Genomic DNA, 22082 nt, shown 5'->3' on the forward strand with positions numbered 1-22082 from the left:
CTGTCCTCAAAGAATTCCTAATCTGGCAATGTTTCATTTATGTAAATAAATAAATATATCATAGATCAGAATAAGTACTGGGATAAGGGAATTAAGCTGCACATATTAATTAGCTGGATTTAGTCATTCCATTATGTATACGTATATCAAAACATCCTGTTGTACACCATAAATATAACCACTTTTTATTTGTCAATTAAACAAATACATAAATACTTTAAATGTTAGGAAGTTGTGATCATGAATATAAACCTATAGGACAAATGGAAAAACAATCTGTCCTAAGATTAAGTGAATTGAGACTTCTAGGATGAAATATTTCAGCAATAGCATCATATGAAGTCTCAAAAGGTGCTAGATTACAAACAGTTTACATAGGAACGACAGTTATGTGATCTAGAAAGTGAGCTGTGTGATGTAGAAACCATCCTCAGTGATAACAAATACAGTGAAATCAAAGATGCACAGGAAAAATGGAATAAAATTGAGTGAAATGTGAGAGTAAAAAAAAAATCCCATTATTTCTAAAAAGTCTCAAAAGTACGTGTGTACCTAAAATAATAAATTAAATATAATACATTTTAAAAAGTGCAATGGAAGCACAGAACACGAAGAGTTTTACTAATGGTGGTACTCAGGAAAAACTTCATGAAGGAGGGGATGAAATTTTAGACATGGAGGTAGTAACATTTCAGTATATAATGGGAAGTGGAGGAGGAATGTCAGGCAGAAGAGCAGAAACAAAGTCAAAGTTAAAGAGATGGATGGACAGCCCAGGATACATTCAGTCAAGTCCATATAGTCTGCTGTAGATGACTTGAAGGTCACGATGGTGAAACAAGCAGTGGGAAAAGGTGAAGAGTGGTACACAAAAGTCATACCTGTTGGCAAAAGCCAAGCTGTAAAGGTATTGGGATGCCTTGGCAGTGCACTGAGTCTTTATAATCGAAAACTGTAGGAGTCCTATAGGGGGCCACTTGCTCAGAGAAGTGCTGTTGGAAGATTCCAGTATTATTAGGATATGCATAAACTTCAAAAGTTTTTTGTGATGATTAACAGAGTTTGTATATGTAACAGTGTCTGGCAAATAGTAAAGTGCTAGATAAGCATAAGCTGTTATCATCATTTTTATTTATAGCAGTAGGGTTAGTTTCACTGGGCTGGGGTGTTTGGTCAGGTCTAACGCTGCTCCTTAACACAGACCCTCCTATGATCAACTATAGATATTTGCCAGGGTTGTGGATGTCATGATAACTACACATCAGTGGAGCTACTGAAATCCACTGAGATGCTCAAGCATCTATCATCACTGAGCCAACCGCTTTTACTTTACAGGAATCAACAAGCTTGTTTAACAAGTTTATTTTAACAGGTGCACACTCACAAATATGAATATGACTTTAATTAGGAAAACCAACGTGATGAGGATAGTCAGCCCTGCAATCCACAATAAAGGCAAATCCTGCTGTCTTCAAGCCAGTGGGTGTTATCCTTGCATAAGAACCCTAGGATCATGCCCTTAATTAGCTAATTATTTAGAAATTAGAAAGGAATCTCTTAACAAGGAACACACACCCCATGATACAAATGACATGAGTGGTGAGTAAATTTACTTTCAAGAATTAATAAAGAGTGTCAATGAACTACATATGGCATTCATGTGTAATTAAAAACAAATTACAGTGTAGAGAAACATTGAACATGCTAGTAAATTAATCTACTCAATTAAAACAAAAAAAAATGCCCCAAATATTTAATAGAAAACATATGAATTTTCTGCATCAAATATGGAAATGATTTCCTTCTGTCTGACTCAATGTTTATTTAAAAGAATCAACAAGACTGCAGAAATATACAGAGAATATTTCACTGACACTACAGTGAGCAAGAAAACCTTGAGAGACAACAACAAAAAACAATCCTTCCCCTCATTTGTTTTGGCAATTTTTCTCTCTGCTAATTAAGCACAGTGTACTTAAAAATAATCTACCATAAATAGTGTCCCTCTCTTTTTTGTAGTTTTCTGAACAATAATAAATACAGCATTACAGATGTGCAACAGGAAACATAATCACTTAGATTTATAAAGTACTCTCCCATTTTCCTTACAAAGGAAAAAAAATCATGAGCCTGGTAGGCTATGTTCTCATATATGACAAACCTGACTCTCTTAAAGAGTAAGTTAGAATATAACCAAGTAATCTGTGTAATAGTCTAATGAAATATACAACAGATCCTCAAATCTGTTATGCTATACACTAAGTGAATTTATTTGAACCGCATTTTACTAAATTTGAAATCGTCAGTGCGGGTGTGTACTTATCTGTTGATTACCAAGCTAGCCACTTATTTCATAATCTTCACCCCTACTCCCTTCCAAAAAAAAAAAAAAATATATATATATATATAAGAATAAATATAATAATATATATATAAAGAAAAATACATAAAAATAACAGGAAATTGATGAGATAGGAAAAATCAAGATAAATAGTAAAAGATAAAGCCAAGTGTAAAATTAGAACACAAATATCCAATATAATTTCTCATACATTCTATTAGAAATTGGCTGCAAGTTTGCCTCTGAGCTTCCTAGAGAGAGATACATGGTCAGTTATTTAACACACAATTTTAAAAATGAAAACAGGAATGATACATAGTTGAAGCCTGAATAAAATTCCTCTCCTAGGTTTTCATGTACAGAAAAAACCCATGTAGTATAGTCAGTCAGCAGTGAGCCAAGATATAAAAGAGGCCAATCAATGTATACTATATACTACCAACATCTTTATAATAAAGGTAAAGGCAGGTTCTCCGTGACTTTCATATAATGTTTAAATATGGCCTGCTGGCCTAACCCTACATAACAATCCTAATAATCTGGTTTAGTCTTCCATAATCTGGGTTACTCTAAGGACATTATTTGGATTATGGAAGGACTAAAAAGACTATAAATAGTGGTTCTTAAAATGTAATCAGCAGCATCAGCATGATCAGCATGACCAGCAGCTTTAGCATGACCTTAATAGAAAATTTGAGGGTTCCACTGAAGACATTCTGAATCAGAAACTCCAGGGGTGTGAGGCCCGGCAATCTGTGATACCTCCAGGTGATTCTGATACCTGCTCAAGTTTGAGAAACATTGCTTTCCATAATACTCTCTGTATTGCTTCTTATAACTGAGTTTTAACCATATATTGGGAAACAAGACCAAACTCTTTGACACATAAAATCGTATTATCCAGCTGGGGACCTACACAAGGTTTTATTTTCTTTCCCTTGTTCTTTCAACTGATATCGTTCCAGTGTTTTCTCCTTTCAACAGCAACTCTACTATAAAGAAAGAATGGAAAATGGGACAAGATACAACTGTGAATTTGACCACCCCTATCACCAGTGTTTAATGAGTGCAGCTAATTTAGTTAACAAACCTGTGTTCTACTGAAGTTTACAGTCTGGTAGAAAGACAGACTTTTCAGCAGCCTTTGTTCAGTGACTTGAGGAAGGATGTTATTCCCATGTTATTCCTACTCTCTTGTCAAAAATAATCAATAACAATGTAGTATGATTCCATACCATAAGTAAGCCAGTATACCGCTGTTCCCAGAGCAAAACTAATCTTAGTAAGACTTTATTTGATTCAGGAAAATAACTGGCAGAATCTTTTCACCAAATATCTTATTAAATTTTATCAAACAAGCTCTGGTTATTATTTTCTTTCTGGCCTATATTTTTTTTTAACTTGACAAAGAAAAAACTGTAATCGCTTTGTTTTCTCTTGTGCAAATCTGTACATCAAGACTTATATTCAATATTTGGGATTTGGATCACATGATTCAAGATTCTCATTTTACAGATGATCAAACTAAAGTCTGTGTGTTTGATGTCAAAAGACTATTAGAAGATTTTACTTCTAGTCATGTTTCTAACAGTTACCAAATTTTAAATTGTTAGGGACTATATCAGGGACATGAAAAGATTAAATTTTTAAAAATGCCCCTGAAAGTTCTATGTCAATTATATCACTGGAAATTCAAACTCTATAGATTCTTTTTTTATTTTCTTTAGATGGTTTATCTTTCTAGAAGATAAAAACCCAAAATATTCTTCTTTATCCTATCACCACATTGCAGTGGCAAAGATGGAGTAGAATTTTCATCTACAGATAACAACTTCCTTTTTTATCACAGATGGTGTCAAAAGACCATTAAAATTCACATTGTGGTAGTAATTTACTCTTACTTATTACATAAGCTTTAGATGGGCATTAATACATAGATGCTAATCAATTAAGTTGCACATTGGATAAAGATAAGACAAATGTATATAGTTAAAATGCAAATAAAAATACGTTTATATGATGTACAAATTTGTGTTTCTGGAGTATACGATTATCATGAAATGAATGACTTGGTCAGAGAAAACTAAATGAATAGAGGAAGGAATTCATGAATTCAGAGAACATTTCAGTGAAGAGTTGTTATTTTAGGAAATCTTAAGACCTTGGTTTAGAGAACTGAGGAATGGAGTGATAAAAGGGGTGAAAGGAAATAGTCTAGGTTACTCATAGTAAAAATACATTATCACAGGGATAATTGGTTCTGTTTCTACATGAAACAAAAATACCTGACATATGGAAAAACGTTATTTTAAAGACTGTATCTGAACAATCATAGCAAAGTTAATCTTGACTGAAATATTGTGAAGAGTGCTTCATGAGATTGGGTGTATTATTTTGGAATTCCTAGATGCTCAAAGGAATAAGAAGACCAGCCACAGAAGTTCAGACGCATTGCATTCCTTGATCAAGTTCAATTTATATTTACATAGTTTATATGTATATAAATTAAATATATGTATACATGTATACATAAATAAAAATTCAATTTGTATTTATATATGAATATATTGAATTAAAAATATATGTATGTATTTTTCTTTTTTCATACTTAGGGTTTTTTTAATTGTAACATAGTTGATTATACATATCTGTGGGGTACAGAGTTGAATTTCAACAACTGTGTGCAATATGTGATGTTCAAATCAGAACAATTAGTATTTTCAATATTATACAATGTAATCATTTTTTGTGGCCTTTCACCAATTCCTCCCTTACCCCCCTCTCCCTTCCCCTTTCCTACTTCTGTTAACCTCAGTTCTGTTCTCTCCTTTTGAAAGTTCAACATATTACTGTGATTGTTGTATCTTTCTTTCTTTCATTTTTAATTTATTTGTTTATTTTTTAGCTCTCACTTATGAGTGAGGATACATGGTATTTCCCTTTCTATGCTTGGCTTATTTCACTTAATGTGATTTTCTGTAAGTTCATCCATGTTGCTATAAATGGCAGTATTTCATCCTTTTTTTTTTTGCTGAGTAGTATTCCACTGTGTATATATACCACATTTTCCTTATCCAGTCGTCAGTCAATGAACATTCAGTTTGGTTCCATAGCTTGGCTATTGTAAATAGAGCTGAGATAAACATGGGGGTACAGGTATCCCCTTGACGTGATAATTTCTATTCCTTTGGGTATATACCCAGAAGTGGAATTGCTGGATCATATGGCAGTTCTATCTGTAGTTGTCTGAAGAAGCCCCATACCATTTTGCACATTGGCTGCACCAATTTACAGTCTCAACAACAGTGTAGGAGGTCCCCCTTTCTCTGCACCTTTGCCAGCATTTGTTATTCTCATCGTTTTGATAACTAGCCTGTCTAACTGGGATGAGATGATATCTCAGTGTGCTTTTGATTTGCATTTCCCCGATGCTGAGTGATGTTGGGCATTTTTTCATGTGTCTGTTGACCATTTGTATATTTTCCTTTGAGAAATGCCTATTCAGCTCCTTCACCCATTTTTTAATTGGGTTATTTGTTTTTTTACTGTTAAGTTTGAGTTCCTTGAATATCCTGGATATTAATCCTTTGTTGGATGCATAATTCGCAAATATTTTCTCCCACTCTGTAGGTTGTCTTTTCACTCTGTTAATTCTTTCTTTTGCTGTGTAGAAGCTTTTCAGTTTGTTATAATACCATTTGTTTATTTTTCCTTTTGTTACCTCTCTTTGGGTGTCACATTCATAGTCTTTGCCCAGTCTTACTTCCTGAAGTGTTTCCTTACATTTTCTTTTAAAGGAATTTTATAGCTTCAGGTCTTATATTTAAGTCTTTAGTCCATTTAGAGTTGATTTTAGTATATGGTTAGAGGTACAGGTCCAGTTTCATTCTTCTGCATATTGATGTCCAGTTTTCCAAGCACCATTTATTGAAGAGGCAGTCTTTTCCCCAGTGTATGTTCTTGGTGCCTTTGTTGAAGATCCATTGGCTATAAGTTTGTGAGGAGATTTCTGCGTTCTCTATTCTGTTCTATTGGTCCAAGTGTCTGTTTTTTGCCAGTACCAAGCTGCTTTGCTTACTTCAGCATTGTAGTATAATTTGAAGTCAGCTAATGTTACACCTCTGCCTTTATTTTTTATTTATTTATTTATTTTGCTCAGGATTGCTTTATCTATTTGAGGTCCTTTGCGGTTCCATATGAATATTAGGATTGTTTTTTCTCTTTCTGTGAAGAATGCCATTGGTATTTTGATGGGGATTGCACTGTATCTGTAGATCACTTTGGGAATAAATTCAGTCATAAGTGCTATTGATTGAACTGTGTCCCCCCAAAATTCAGATGTTGAAGCCCTAATCCCCAATGGAGTGATATTTGGAGATGGGGCCTATGAGAGATATTAAGTGCAGATGAGGGCATAAGGGATAAGGGCATGATGGATGCAGTACATTTAATTGTGTCTCCCCAAAGTTTAATGTGTCGGAAGCTTGGTCCCCACTGTGACAGTGTTAAGAGTGTGAGAAATCCTATTATGGTAATTGAAAGGTGCGGCCTTGCAGAAGTGATTAGATTCTGAGGACCATGGCCTACTGAATAGATTAACAATGGTGGTCATGAGTGTGGTTCTGGGCTTTCAAAGGAAAGCACATGAGAGTCTCTCTTTCTCTCTGCCTCCACCATCTTGCAATGTGATACCCTGTGTTGCTGAAGCCATCACAAAGGAACGCTTTCACCAGATGTATTCCCTGGAATTTGAACTTCCCAGACTCAGAAACTGTAAGCAATAAATCATGTTTTCTTACAAATCACCCAGTTCTATGTATTTTGCTATAAGCAACAGAAACAGACTAATACAATGGAATTAGTGCTTTTATAAGAAGAGACACCAGAGCTCTATTGTCTTCTCTTTTGCCATATGAGGAAATAGCATTCATCTCCTTTTTGCCCTTCTGCCTTCTGCTATGAGAGGGTGTATAGCAAGAAGGCCCTCAACAGACACCAGAGGCTGGCACCTAGATCTTGGGCATTCCAGCCTTCAAAACTGTGAGAGATAAATTTCTGTTCTTTATAAATTACCATTTCTGTGATATTATGCTATAGTAGCACAAATGAATTAAAACAGGGTCAGCAGATAAGATACAGTTGTAGAGAGAATTAGCAAACTTGAATGCATATATGAAGGAATTACCGAAGGTGCTGCACAGAGAGACAAGAAGATAAGATATAGGTGAAGTAGAGATTGCTTGAAGAGGACAGTTCTCTTCTTCCTGGGCATTAGCTACATTATATTTTCTAGCCTTCTCATCCTACCTGCTCCCTTACACTCGATGAGGATATGTACTGATCTCTAGCCTATAAATATAGCTCATTTCTGGCCAGTGAAACGTGGGAAGAAATCCAACGGTGTACTGTATGATTTTCCACATGCTCTCTTCACTTCACTTTCCAAGAGGATGACTCCAGGGTATCACCCTTAAAGTCACAAAATGGCAGCCTGGGTCCCTGAAGCAATGCATATACTACACTGGCTCAGTACTACTGCCTGATTAGGGATATACACAATGGACCCCACCTAAACAATAAATAAACTTTTATTATGATAAATTACTGGGATTTTGGAGTTTTGTTATAGAAGCTAGTGTTATTTACCCTGACTAATAGATTGCGGTGGTCCAATGTGTCTAACTAATGGGTTGGAGTGGTCTGAAATGTGTCCAATTTAGCACATCAACATGGAGATGCTGGAAGAGAGGAAATATAATCCTTGAGCATTTTTCAGAACTGATAAAAATGCTAATTCACAGAAATAGGCATAAAAATTTTATCAAGCAACTCTGTAACGAAATTCACACCTAGATACATTTAACAACACTGAAGTACACCAAAAAGAAAAAGACATTTTTTCATGAAGAAAAGAGAAATTTTCTACACAGGAACAACCAGTAGACTGAGAGCAGATTTCTAAACAGCAACAACACAAACCAAAAGATAGTGCAATAAAAATTGCCATGTGCTGAAAGAAAAATAATTGTCAACCTAGAAAACTACACTCAATGAAATTATCTTTCAAGAATAAAGACAAAACAAAAACTTTTATTAGACAAATTGAGAATAGCAGAATTCATGAACAATAGAGCCTCACTTAAGAAAATTCTAAGAACTGTATTCTACACAAAATAAAGTGATCTCAAATAGAAAGTTTAAGATATATAAAAAAGAACAGCAAGCAAAGGTTAATTATGAAAGAACTATAGAAAACGCCCTCCTTAATATTAAAACATGCAAAGCAAGAAAAGGATGACAATTATCACAGCTTCTTTTTAGCAGTGAACTGAAGGTCCCAGCCTGTGCTTTAAGACAAGAAAAATAAATTAAAGTTAGAAGATTTCAGAAGAAAGAAATAGAAATAAAATTATATTTCCACCTCAAACCAAAAAGTGGATCTTGATAGATTAAAGCAAGGGTTTGCAAACTACGGTCGGCAGGCCCGATGCTTTCTTTTGTAAATAAAGTTTTATGTATTTTACATAAGCAGTTAAATACAGTTTAGGGTAAGTCTTATTATGCTAGAACTACATGTGTTTAATCAGACTGCTAAAAGGAACCAGGCCCAATTCATTCAGCTGCTTATATTCTACACCTGCAGAGTTGAGTAGTTGAGAGATTGTACAGCCTGCGAAACCAAAACATATTACATACTATGACCCAGCATTCCTAGGTGCATATGCCAGAGAAGCCCTTATACATATGCAGCAGTAAATATGATAGTGTTTCTAGCAGCATTGTCTGTAATAGCAAAATCCTTCGGGGAGGAGAGGTCAAATGACCATGGTCAGGAGAACTGATAAATTGTGATGTAGTCACAGAGTAGAATCTTTATAGCAGGGTTTGGCAAACTTTTTCTGTAAAGAGTCAAAAATTTAAATGGTTTAGGCTTTAAGGATCATATTAAATTTCTGCCACATATTTTTTACAATACTTTAAAAATAAAAAAACTACTTGTATCTCACAGGCCTTACAAAAACAGGGGGTGGTGAGATTTGGCCCATGGGTCATGGATTGCCAATCCCTGCTATGTAATATAAAAAACTGTTGATCGTACAGTATGCCATTTTTGTAAAACTCAAAAGCAAACAAATATAAATAACATTTTTTGTGATGAAACTATTTTTTAAAATTAGAAAGATAAACACAGAATTCCGTATAGAGATTTCCCCTTGGGGAAAAAGAGAAATGAGAATACATAAGTAGATGAAACACTATCAGGAATATTCCAATTCTTATGTTGGGCAGTAAAATCATGGAGATCTTTTCTTATTATGTTTCATAACTCACATATATATATTTCATACATTCTTTTTACATTTCAAATTTTACATTATTAGAAAAAGATTACTGTATCCCTAAATGATTTAATTTTATACAAGTAATTTTATTCTTAGTAGTCAGGTAACTAACTCTCCATGACATCATGTTTCTTACCAGTACAAGAACAGTCATGGGGACTTTCAGGGGAAATACATGAATAAATTAACTGAGACACACTTACATAGCTAATTATGAATCCCTTTCACATATATAAATATTGTATTTATACACTTGGCCATAAAAAACTTAAAATTTGAAATGCTGGATAAAGTAATCTATTTCCTGAAGTTTAAAACAGTTCATAAGATTATGATTATATGACTCAAAGACAAAGGCTCAATGGCTATATTGTTCAGCAGGAATAGTTATAATGTCTGTCAACCGTATGTATATATGTTCTAAACATACACATTACGCAAAGAAATTATAAAACCTCAAAACTATAGCTCACCTAAAATAAATATGGTATTGTATACAGAGTGTTGGCTTGGTGCTAAGTAATTACGGGAAATAACGTGAATGTGATCCTTAAGTTATACAGGCCTCTATCAGGTTTCTGCAAAAATCATATAAAATTCCTCTTTCTAAAGGTCTGCAGGGGAAACGCAGAATATTAATTTTCATGGTGTTCCATTCCAGTATTTCTGTAAGAATTATATGTCTGGATAAGGCAGTTACTACATACTAGAACTAATATAGTTGAAAACATTCCATGAATTGAATGAGAATATTTCCATCCAAAAAGTGCCAAATAACAGGTCACCTCAAGTGAACGAAGAAAGGTATAATTATGGGTGCATTTAATACCTGTAATGAATTTAACTTTGAAAGCTTTCCATTGTTTATATGTCATATACTGGTTATAAATAAAATTTTAAAAGGTATAGCACAAAGAGAACATTAAAACTTCAAAGATGTTATATAAATATATATATATACACACACATATATATATATACTGTATTTGTTATGTCGTGATGACATACAGTATTATTCAGTTATACATTATTTTAACTGCCAAGCAAAATATATTGTTCCAATCTGAAATTATGGATTTTAATATTTTTTCTGTTGAAATTATTTGGATTTAAACTAGCATATATAACTATCAAAACCTGATGGATGATCGGAAAAAGGCTTAGAAAAAAATATTCATATACTATATGTTGAAATATGAGTTAATGGAGCAAAAATCACCACTTTGTAATATATTGAGGTGATAAAAAAGAATTCACTACGATTTCATGGAAAAAGTGAAGTATAACACTACTTTATGGTATTCAGATAAACTGAACATATTTCATGAGCAATGTTTTAACTTTTAAAAATATTATATGAATAAACTTTTGGGCAGTGTTGTAGATCCCCAAAGACAAATTTTTGAAATTTAAGTGCCACTGATATTTACGAGATGAAATGAATAGCACTGTTGCTGTCTTTCTTTCAATTTACAATAATAACCTGTGTAACAGACCCTGAATTTTCAGCCATTTTAATGGATTCGCTCAAGTTATTGATTATGCTGGTCATTGCCAATAATATTAAAGAAAATAGACTTATTCACCCACACACTAAAATAAGAGATCTAATAATCACATACTAAATGTTTACAGTGTACTGGTCACAGTAAATGAAAAGTTAAATCATATAATCTTGAGAATTACATCGTCTACTCAAATGATATGCCCTTAAAACTTAATTAGCCTCCATTGTAGTAAACGAAAACCTGCAACTCTTATTATAAAGACTTTAACATTAAAATATTGTTTCACTTCCTTAATAGCCAGGTTTCATTTCCCCACCTTTTCTAACCAAAATCACCAAAATGGCACTCTTTCCATCATGACTTAACCAACTTATTTTGTTTTCTTTTCATGGATATGTTTTTTGTAAATATTTCTAAGTTTTTATAATATACACCATTTTATTTAGAAAACTGACACATGTTCAATGAAGAGAAATTGAAAAACAGTGAAGTATATAGATAATATTAAATGTCATCCACAACAAAAACAATGATCTCCATTAATAGTTTGGCATAGCTTCTTCCAGACACAGGTTGAGGTACAAGTGTGGTTCTGGGTATGAGTCTAGGTCAATAGGTAAATAAATGTGTGTAAAGCAGGAAGCAAAGGATATTCTTACATGCCTGAGAAAATACAACCAGTGGTTATAAGGCAGAATTTAAAGAAAGCATGGATGCTGAAGAATAATATACAGGTATATGGAAGTCCTGGTCATGATGATTATAACCATTTCCTATCATCATGGCCAGTGTAATCAGTGTTACCTAGGAGCTTGTCAGAAATGCAGAATGTCAGGTCCCACCCCATGTTTACTGAATCAGAATCTTCATGTTAACAATATTCTTTAAAATTTGAGAAGCCCCACCCTAGATGCCTTGTGATCCTTATACAGCAAGTAGAGTTGGTGAATCAGGGCCAAGTTTTTGGGTAAACACAGTAGACATAGTGTCTAGATCCCACAATACTTTAAGGTGTCTGTGAAATTGTATTATTTTCTTTTAAAATCAGAATAAAAAATAAACTTTTATATGGAAGAAAATAATTTAATGTGTGATCTTAATATATTTTTGGCTTTGTACCAGTGCAACTCTAAAATATAATTTTTAATATGGTCTTTATGGAGGAAGAGCCCCAGGAAGGAAAAAGTTCCTAGGGCCCACTAAAGTCATAAATGCAGCCTTGTAATGAATAACAAGGCATCCCCCAAAATGAAAGAAATCCTGGACAGTCATTTCCGTGGCATCTCCTTTTCTATCTCTGTCATTAACTGTAAAATCTATTTTTCAGAAAGGATGATAGATAACCCCCAAAAAGATCTTAATAAAAATCAATCATTTGTACACCATTAGCATACTTACCAATGTCCGTGAATGTCCATTTTAAAGGGAAATCTACTGTACTTAATTTTTTACATCCTCTGTATTTAAGTTAGCATTATTTCACAGATATTTTCTCATATTAATAAACATTTCTCTAAACACTGGATTTTAATGAATGTATGAAATTTCATTCTATGAAATAAATACTTCTAGTGAATTTGTTGAGCATTCATTTAATTTCCGTTTATTACTATTAGAAATAACACTGCGATAATAAGTGTCCTTGTTGCAAATCCATGGTTATTTTCTTCAGAGGAATTTCCAAAGTAAAATTATTGGTACACTGAATATATACTTTTCAGACTTGTTTAGTTGTTGCTAACTTTTACTATTATCAATATTATTATTATTATTTTTTAACATTTACTTGTATATATTTGTGAGGTACAGTGTGTTGTTTCAATGCATGCATATACTGCACAATAATTCACTTAGGGTAAATAGCATAGTTTTGTACCCATTAATCCACTACTTCTCCTCTTCCAACCCCAGCCTTGTAACCATTATTCTACTCTCTACTTCTATGAGAGCCACTTGTTCTTTAGACTCCACATCTGAGTGATATCATGCGGTATTTGTCTTTCTGTGCCTGACTTACTTCACTGAACTTGATGGTTTCTAGTTCCATGCATCTTGCTGCAAATGATAGGATATCATTTCTTTTGATAGCTAAATGTATTGTGTTGTGTATATACACCACGGCTTTTTTTATCCATTCATCCATTTATGGGCATTTAGGTTGATTACATCTCTTGTCTATTGTGAATAACATTGAAATGAACATGGACTGCAAGTGTCTTTTGATATACTTATTTCATTTCCTTTGGGTATGTACTCATTAGTGGGATAGCTGATTCCTAAGGTAGATATATTTTTAGTTCTTCAAGGAACCTCCATACTGTTTTCCACAGTAGCTGTACCAATTTACATTCCCACCAACAGTGTGGGAGGATTCCCTTTTCTCCACATTCTCTTCAGCATTTGTAATTTTCTGTCTTGTTGATAATAGCCATTCTAACTGGGGTAAGATAGTATCTCATCGTGGTTTTAATTTGCATTTCCCTGATGAGTAGTGATTTTGAGCATTTTTCATATGCCTGTTTGTCATTCCTATGTTGGCCATGTCATTTGAGAAACGTCTGTTCAGGCCCTTTGACCATTTTTTAAATTATGTTATTTTGTTGTGCTTTTTTGCTCTTAAGTTTCTTATATATTTTGCATATTAGCCTCTTTCTGATGTGTAGTTTGTGAACACTTTCTCCCATTCTGTAGTTTGTCTCTTCACTTTGTTGATAGTGTCCCTTGCTGGGCAGAAGCTTTTCAGTTTGACAAAGTCCCATTTGTGTATTTTTGCTTTAGTTGCCTGTGCTTTTATAGTCTCGTCCCAAAAAAAGTGCTGCCCACTCCCATTTCATGTAGCATTTCCCCTATGTTTTCTACTAGTAGTTTCATAGCTTTGGGTCTCAAATTTAGGTCTTTAATCCACCCTCTTCAATCCATTAGATCTTCAACCCATTCATTGATTTTTGTGTCAGGTGAGAGATAGGGGCCTAGTTTCAATCTTAATAATGTGGATATCCAGTTTTCCCAGCACCATTTGTTGAAGAGGCTGTCCCTTACCACTGTATATTCTTGGCACCTTTGTCAAAAATCAGTGGCTATAAGTGTGTGTGTGTATTTCTGGGCTTGCTATTCTGTTCTTTCTGTTTTTATTCCAGTACCATGCTATTTTGGTTACTATAGCTTTATAGAATATATTGAAGTCAGGAAGTGTGATGCCTCCTACTTTGTTCGTTTTGTTCAAGATTTACCTATATGGGGTCTTTTGTGGTTCCATACAAATTTTAAGATTGATTTTTCTATTTCTGCAAAAAATGTCAGTGGTAGTTTTATAGGGATTGATTGTAGATTGTTTTGGGGAATATGGACATTTTGATGATATTAATTCTTCCAACCCAAAAACATGGGATATCTTTCCATTTATTTGTGTCCTCTTCAGTTTTTTCAAAAATGTTCTATATTTTTCATTGTAGAGGTCTTTCACCTTTAAATTTACTCCCAGATATTTCTTCCTTTCTTTCTTTCTTTTCTTTTCTTTTTTTTTCCTTTCTTTTTTTTCCTTTGGTAGCTGTTGTGAGTGGGATTACTTTCTTGATTTCTTCTTCAGCTATTTTATTGTTGGCATATAGGAAGGCCATTGATTTTTGCAAGTTAATATTGTATCCTGCCTCTATCCTAAATACATTTATTATTTCTAGTAATTTTTTGGTGGAGTCTCTGGGGTTTTCTATGTATAGGATCATGTAGTCTACAATTAGAAATAGTTTGACTTCTTCCTTTCCAATTTGGATGTCCTTTATTGCTTTTTCTTGCCTTATTGTGCTGGCTAAGACTTCCAGTACTATGTTGAATGAGAAGGGGAAAAGTGGGCATCCTTGTCTTGCTTCACATCTTAAAGAAAAAGCCTTCAATTCTTGTCCATTCAGTATGATATTAGCTGTGGTTTTCTCATATATGCTCTTTATTGTGTTGAGGTATATTTCTTCTTCACCTAATTTGTTGAGCATTTTTTTCATGAAAAGGTGTTGAATTTTTATCCAATGCTTCTTCTATATCTATTTAAATGATCATGGTTTTTTTTCCTTTCTTTCCTTTTCATTCTGTTCATATGATGTATCATGTTTATTGATTTATGTGTGTTGAACCATCCTTGCATCTCTGAGATGAATCCCACTTGAACATGGTGAATGATCTTTTTAATATGTTACTAGATTCTATTTTCTAATATTTTATTGAGGATCTTTGCATCTATGTTCATTAGGGATATTGATCTGTAGTTTTCTTTTGTTGTTGCTGTGTCTTTCCCAGTTTTAGTGTGAGGTTAATGTTGGTCTCATAGAATGAGTTCAGAAGTATTTCCTCCTCTTGAATTTTTTGGAAGGATTTGAGAAGAATTGATATCAGTTCTTCCTTAAATGTTGGGTAGAATTTGGCAGTGAAGCATCTGGTCCTGAGGTTTTCTTTGTTGGGAAACTTTTTATTACTGCCTCAGTCTCATTACTTGTTATTGGTCTGTTTGGGTTTTCTAGTTCTTCATGATTCAACCTTGATAAGTTGTATGTATCCAGGAATTCATCCATTTCTTCTGGGTTTTCCAGTTTGTCCACATATAGTTGTGTGTAGTAGTCTCTTATGATACTTTGTATTTCTGTGGTATCAGTAGTAATGTCTCCTTCTTCATTTCTAATTTTATATATTTGAGTCCTCTCTTTTTTTCTGTTAGTCTAGTTAAAGGTTTATGTTTTATCTTTTTGAAAAACCAACTCTTTTTGTCACCAAGTTTTTACGCTGTTTTTTTTTTCAGCTCTAATTCATTTATTTCTGCTCTGATCTTCATTATCTATCTCTTTCTACTGATTTGGGATTTGATTTGTTCATGTTTTTACAGCTCCTTGAGGTGTAATGTTAGGTTGTTTATTTGAAATCTTTCCTCTTTTTTTTTTTTTTTTTTTGATATAGGTATTTATTGCTATGAACTTCCCTCTTAGAATTGCTGTATCCCCTAGGTTACATTCTTTATATTGTGTACTCATTTTCATTTGTCTCCAGGAATGTTTTAATTTCTTTTTTTTACTTCTTTGACCCATCCATTGTTTAGGAGCCTGTTGTCTAATTTCCATGTATTTGTATGGTTTCTAGTGTTCCTTTTGTTGTTTATTTCCATTGTAGAAATTTCTATTTATTCCATTGCGGTTGGACAAGGTAGTTAATATAATTTCAGCTTTTTAAAATTTGTTAAGACTTGTTTTGTGTGTTAACTAATGGTCTGTTCTAGAGAATGTTCCACATGCTGCTGAGAAGAATGTGTATTCTACAACAGTTGGATGAAATGTTCTATATATGTCCTTTAGGTCTAATCAGCCTAGAGTAGAGATTAATTCTGATGTTTCCTGGTTAATTTTCCATCTGGATGATCTGTCCTTTGCTGAAAGTGGGGTGGTAAAGTCCCTAGTTATTATTGTATTGGAATCTATTTCTCCTGTTAGGTCATATAGTAATTGCTTTATATAACTGGGTGCTCTGAAGTTGGGTGCATGTATACTTAGAATTGTTATATCCTCTTTTTGAATTGATTCCTTTGTCATTATGTAATGACCTTATCTACTTATTACTTTCCTTGGCTCAAAGTCTATTTTATCTCATATAAGTATAGCTACTCCTGCTCTTTTTTGGTTTCCCTTTGCATGAAATATCTTTTTCCATCCCTTCACTTTCAGATGGTGTGTGTCTTTATAGGTGAAATGAATTTCTCGTAGGCAGCATGTTGTTGGTTCTGATTTTATAATCCTTTGAGCCACTCTATGTCTTTTCATTGGGGCACTTAATCCATTTACATTTAGAGTTATTATTGATATATTGGGACTTATTACTGCCATTTTGTTCACTTTTTTCTCTGGTTGTTTTGTTTATTCTTTTTTCCTTTTATACAATCTGTCTTCCTTTGTGACTGAGTGGCTTTCTCTAGCAGTGTATTTTGATTTCTTGCTATTTATTTTTAGTATGTCTATTACAAGTTTTTGTGTTATAGTTACCATGAGGCTTACAAAAACATGTTATAGCTATAACAGATTATTTTAGACTGATAGCAACTTAATTTTGATATCTAAGAAAAACGAAAAAACAACAAAGCCAACTGGCCGAGCCCGTGGCGCACTCGGTAGAGTGCTGCGCTGGGAGCGTGGCGGCGCTCCCGCCACGGGTTTGGATCCTATATAGGAATGACCGGTGTACTCACTGGCTGAGTGCCGGTCACGTAAAAATGACAAAAAAAAAAAAAAGAAAAGCCAACTGTATGCTTTGGCATCATTCCCTCTCACTTTTTGACAATTTGTTCTTTAAGTTACAATTTTTAATATTTCTTATCTCATATGGCTATTGTATATGTTATTCTCTTGTTAGGTCTGTCCTTTAGTCATCATACTAAGGGTATAATCAGTTTATTCAGCACCCTTATGACATTGGAATACTCTAAGGTTGTTATGAACATACTTTACTAATGAATTACATACCTTGGAATGTTTTCTTGCTCCTTCCTAACCTTGTCTTCTTTCCAACTGAAGAACTCTCTTTAGCATTACTTGTAATGAAGTTCTAATACTGATAAATTCCCTTAGCTTTTGTTTGCCTGGGAAAGACTTTATTGCTCCTTTATATTTGAAGTTTAGTTTTGCTGGATAGAGAATTCTTGGCCGACAGTCTTTTTCCTTCAGCACTCCAAATATATCATCCCATCCTCTTCTAGCCTGTAGGGTTCTACTGAGAAATTTGCTGAGAGATGAATCCATTGAATGTTATGTGTTTCTTTTCTCTTGCTGCTTTCAGTATTCTTTCTTGTTTTGGCTCTTTGATAATTTCATTATGATGTGCCTTGGGTTGTTCCTCCTTGGATTGAATTTGATTGGTGACCTCTAAGCTTCCTGTACCTGCATGCTGTCATCTTTCTCCATACTTGGGAAACTTTCAGCCATTATTTTATTGAATATGCTTTCTACATCTCTTCCTTTATTTGCTCCTTTGGGTATGCAAATTATGTAGAGGTTATTTCAATTGAGAGAATCCCATATTTGCTGTATTCCTGTTTCATTTTTTCTCATTCTTTTTTTTTTTTTTTTTTTTTTTTGCTCCTCTGATTTGATAATTTCATATGTTCTGTCTTCTATCTTACTGATATTTTCCTTTGATTAAGTCTGCTGTTGGGGCTTTCTATAGGGTTTTTCAGTTCAGATAAAGTATTCTTTAATTCTAGAATTTCTCTTGTTTTTTTAAAATTAATTCAATTCCCTTGTCAAGTTTCTCATTCTGCTCCTGGATTGTTTTCCAGATATCATTTAATTTCCTATCTGTATTTTCTTGTGATACTCTGAACATCCTAAAGAGAGTTATTCTGAATTCTCTGTCAGACATTTCATAAATCCGCTAGTCCTCTGGGTCCATTGCTGGTGCTTCATTTGTTTCCTTTGTTGGTGTCATATTGCTCTGGGGTTATTTTGGTTTTTGTTGTTGTTGTTGTTTGTTTGTTTGTTTGTTTTCAATCTTTGTGTCTTTACATTGATGATGGGGCATTTGAGTACACTACTACCTCTTTTAGTTTTTATAGGTGTTATTTGGTAGTGTTAGACCTTCACTGATTAATATCAGAGATTTATCTCTGGTCTGTAGTTTTGGTTAATTCCAAAATTGAATGAACTTCCTGTAGAGACCAGTACTTGAGCTCTGTGGTTGTGCCAAATTGCTGCTTTGCTGCTGATTCTCTGGAGAAGGCTTTTTGTGCACTCTGGATTTTAATTGTTGGCCTTTTCATCACTTTCTGGTCTTGTGAGGTCAGATACACCTGGGCTGTGTGGAAATTCTGGCCCCAGACTGAGTCTTTTCAGCAAACTGTGTCCCCTATAGTTCTATTGCCTTGACCAGTCTCCAGTGAGTGGGACTGTGCTGAATGGAAGGCAGATGAGTTACCTACTCTGAACCCCAATGTTCTCCTGGTGGGTCAGCCTTTTTCTGCATTCCAAACACTCCCATGGGGTGGGCCATACGTGGGTAATTTGCAGTGACTCGCAGGCCTCTGGGTGGTTCCTTTTCTCATTCAACTGTGGCCCCTCACTCTTATGTGGGTCCACGAGAACACTGGCAGTACTCTCACTGGCCTGGGGTCTGGTATGGTGCACTCCAAAGCCCTCTTCTCTCCTGCAAACTCCAGGCAACTTCACACAAAGGACTCAGCTGGGGCTTTTGCTGACTCCTGCTCTGTGGGTTACAGCTTCTTCCCACCTCTCACAGGGATGGCCCTGAAGCATCCAGGGCTTGAAATGGTCGGAGAAGTTTCTTCTCCTCTATCCAGCTTCTCCCACCTTTACAGACTCCACAGTCTCTCCTCTTCTTCCACTGAGCTCCAGCCGTCCCAGGTTGGCAGTCTTTGCTTTTTAACAGTTGTAAACTGGTTGATTATTGGGGAAAGTGATGCTGGGGACCGTTTATTCTGACATCTCCTCAAATTGCTTTGCTAACTTTTAATATTGATAGTTTCAAACTTATAGAAAAGTTGCAGAAATCATACAAGGAACTCCTCTTTGCCCTTTGCCTAGATTTATCAGTTATGACCCATGCCCCACTTGCTCTGTGGTCTGCATTCTCCCACCTTTATCATCTCTATTCTTTTCCTCTCTGTCTCTCTCCTCTCTCTTTCACACAACCATTTTAGAGTAAGTTGATAAAAATCTGCCACTTTACCACTAAATACTTCCAGTATGCTTTTCCTAAGAGCAAAGATGTTCTGTGACATGATCAAAATGCAATTATCAAAATCAGGTAATTAACACAAGGACACTACTATTATCTACTGCACACTCCATATTTAAATGTCATCAACTGCCCCAGCAATGTTCTTTACAGTTCCCCACCCCCATGTCCTACTTCCCCACCCCAGAATTCAATCAAGGATTCACATCACATTTGTTGTTAATTAGTCACCTTTAATCTAGAACAGCTTCTCATTGCCATTCTTATTCTTGTCATTTTTTAAGGTTATTGATATCTATTACCAAAAAATCCTCCAAATAATACTGCTCTACTGAGAGAAACAGCAATAAGAATGCCCACTTCTTCATACCTTTATAAAATTTAATATTAATGTTATTTTTCATCTTTCTAATCTGATAACCACAATATAAATTTTAGCTTTTAAAAGTATTCATTCCTTAGGTTACAAGTGAAGCAGATTTTTTTTTAAACATGTGTAAACAATTTTCTTCTTTTTTTCTCATTTATTACTTGCTGATATCTTTTGCTTATTCTACTATCAGTGTCTTTGCTATATTTGTCTCTTTATTGATATACAAATATTCTTTACTCTTTATATAATAAAGATGCTAATCTTTTCCTAACAAATATTTTTCCGTAGTTCATTTATGGTGTTTGATAAATGGAAGCTTTTCATTTTTATGTAGTGATATATAATCAGTTTTTTGTTGTGGTTATTTTTGCTTTTGGCTTGGCAAAACTTTCTCTACCCAATATCTAAATATCCTTCTAAATTTTTATCCAGTTGGTTTATGACTTGTTTTACATTTACTTTTAAGCATTATAAAATATATTCTGGTATCTAACCTACATTTTCAAAAAATTTAAGAATTAGTCCAACCATAGTTTCTCGCTCATTTGGAATGCCAAATTTATATTAATTATATTAAATACTAACCAAAGTAAACGTATATCTGAATTTAATATTTTAGAAGAAACAGGGATAATTAGATTTTAAACTAAAAGAAGTCTTAGAAATCATAGTAACAATCCATTAAAGAAGATTAAAAACATGTATTTGTCTGATAATTCAAAACAGATAATTTTCCTTTTTTGAAAGAAATTTAAGATTTTTTTGTTTTGCTTTACGGGTTATTTTAAGCTGGGACCTCATACATAAAATTTAGTAATATCTATGAGCAATTAAAGAACATTTTTAATGGTTAAAATTAAAGGGGCAAAGACAATTTTATTTGTTTTGCTCTTTTACATTTCAAATAGACCATAAAGAAATTCACTTGTTTATTCAGACATCCATTTTTATCTTCAAGTCCCCAGACTTAAAATTTGATATGACAGAGGGGAAATCTCTCTAGCATCCATTAGGAAGATATCTAACATGTTTGGACTGCAGCCCACTAACCATGTACCCTTTATACTACATAAGATAGCACGTTCATTGCCAAACATACGTTTTCAAAATTAAATGAATTCTACTGTAAAATTATTTCAAGAAACTAACAAATTTAGACTTGTTTAAATGTCAGTAAAATATTAAGTACCATATGTTCTGTGCCAAGTGGTTTTTGGAAACACATGAAATTAATTGTTAAATAGAAATTTTATCAACTTAAAGTACTTCACAATCAATGTTATCATTTAATGCATCTTTTGGCAATTATGAAACCCTAGGGAACAGCATGAGTATCCTTATCAAGTCTAGAAAGACACTAATGGGGAGGAGATGGACTGGTGCTTGCATTTACATGTGGGCATGAGCCCAGAGAAAAGTAAAGAGAAAACATCAAAATGCCCTCAGGCTCAATGCCAGGGGCAGATATATTGCACAACTCCCAAAGTTTCCGATAGCATTGTTTCCTTCATTAATCTTGTGCTTTATTTCTTTTCTTCCTTTTGTATTTTTGGAAGCTTTTCAATTTTCAGGACAACCAGATATTTAAAAAATCTACATGCGTTATTTACTTTTTAGATTATAAGTTCAAATCCACGATTAATAAGAAAGTCATATTACAAACTTAATATGCCGACTCTCACCAATCCTATTCAACATAGTGTTGGAAGTACTAGCCAGAGCAATCAGAGAAGAGAAGGAAATAAAGGGCATCCAGATTGGAAAAGATGAAGTCAAACTGTGCCTGTTAGCAGATGACATGA

Source organism: Cynocephalus volans, chromosome 6, assembly GCF_027409185.1.
Source record: "Cynocephalus volans isolate mCynVol1 chromosome 6, mCynVol1.pri, whole genome shotgun sequence".
NCBI lineage: Eukaryota > Metazoa > Chordata > Mammalia > Dermoptera > Cynocephalidae > Cynocephalus > Cynocephalus volans.